Genomic DNA, 1,801 nt, shown 5'->3' on the forward strand with positions numbered 1-1,801 from the left:
ATTCTTTTGTACAAGTAAATTAATTAAGAATAAGTACAACTTGGTAGCAAAGAGAGATAGAATTATCATTCACTGTATATTTTATATCGTAGTGAGAAGAAAGAGATATATATCTTATTTCATTTATTATATAATATTCTTTCATTACTTTTATTATGTTTCAGACCGTAACACGTTGACGATGCCGCCATTCGGCTTCCGGAAATGCTCTTTGCTTCGAATCTCTCATCTATACTTCTCCTCCTTCCCGGTACCCGATATGATTAGGCTTACGATCCCCCGCGCTGTTCGCCGACGCTAATTCAGCTCGCGAAACTCGCTAAAGTACGACGTCTCGATTTCTAGAGAAGAGGTAGAAAAAACAGCGAAAACGACGACAAAATCCCGCGATACGACCGCGAGCGATTATTACTATAAATATTACAGATGAGAGACGAGAGTAGCCGTCCTCAATTCTGATTATCTTCGGGACGTCACGTGCGACAAAACGTATTGAGCGCGTGACAGCGCGGACGATCGAAGCGGAAGCGTCTCAACGATCGCGTTCGTTTCTCACATAAGAAACGTTCATAATTCTCTAACGATTATAACTCCCCGTTAGAATCCACCTCTCGAAATAAGTAACTCGCAAAAATGTAATATATCATTTTCATCACGAAATCATTTACGACACGTCGTCATTTCACGATTACGATTCTCGAGTTGCCTTCTTGGCCGTTCTGTACCGCTGTCAAAATTGACGACAAGAATTCACTTCCGGCGCCAGATACAAGCAGAGCTCTTATGTTTTCAGACAGGAGCACACGATTGAGATAATATTAACGCTCTTGCACGCAAGGTGCTGCTTTCTTTTTAAAATGCATCGTCTTCTCTTTAATTCTTACTAGCTTGCGCAGCTTCTTCAGCATCATTATGCTCTACAATCGGATTTTAATTTCAAATTATTAGCGGAATTCACGCACATTACGGCCTCCCATTAGATGTATCTGCAATCGTTTCAATTTGTATAGCTCTTTCTAGCGAACCTGTGCGACTAGTTGAGGCAAAAGATATGCATAACATGTTTAAACGAATGTGTCATAATTCGCTGATAAAATATGTATATATGTATATATACATATATATATTACGTATTTTGGAATCCTCGTTCATGCGGAATTAAGCCTTTTCTTAATCTCAAGAAAAATACTCCTTTTCGACATATATAATCCTAAAATTCACTCTACAATATCACAAAATATATAATGAAACGGAAGTTCATCGAAATCACATATAAGATACATTTCAGCCTGATGCTACGTAATACGAGCGAGATTCTTGCATGATATTATAACCAATTTGCTCTTTAATGAAAAACGACAGTAATTATTGAGACTAGCTGGACATGATATAATCGTTACAAGATTCACCTCAATAACTTAACAGATAACAAATATCTTGTGTATAAGATCATGACCGTGCACAGTTCCGTGAAATGAAAATACAACGAACACGAGATATTTTCTTCGATATCGCACGAACGAGATGAATGAATCCTCGGAGCAGAACGGCCAAGATAGATTGCGTTTGTAATGACTGTACTTGGAAATGAAGCGCGCCCTCGACGTGCATTCCTTTCGCGCGTTAATTATTTCGTGTGATCGTGATGGACGCGTGCACGCGCGGCAGCGAAAAACACGATATTCGGATTACATAATGAATAATTAATAATAATGATAATAATAATTAATAATTAATAATAATATATAATATTTATAATATTTATGTATATTAAATAAATTTTTCGATATCATATATGTAT

This window comes from Atta colombica, unplaced genomic scaffold, assembly GCF_001594045.1.
Source record: "Atta colombica isolate Treedump-2 unplaced genomic scaffold, Acol1.0 scaffold55, whole genome shotgun sequence".
Taxonomy (NCBI): Eukaryota; Metazoa; Arthropoda; class Insecta; order Hymenoptera; family Formicidae; genus Atta; species Atta colombica.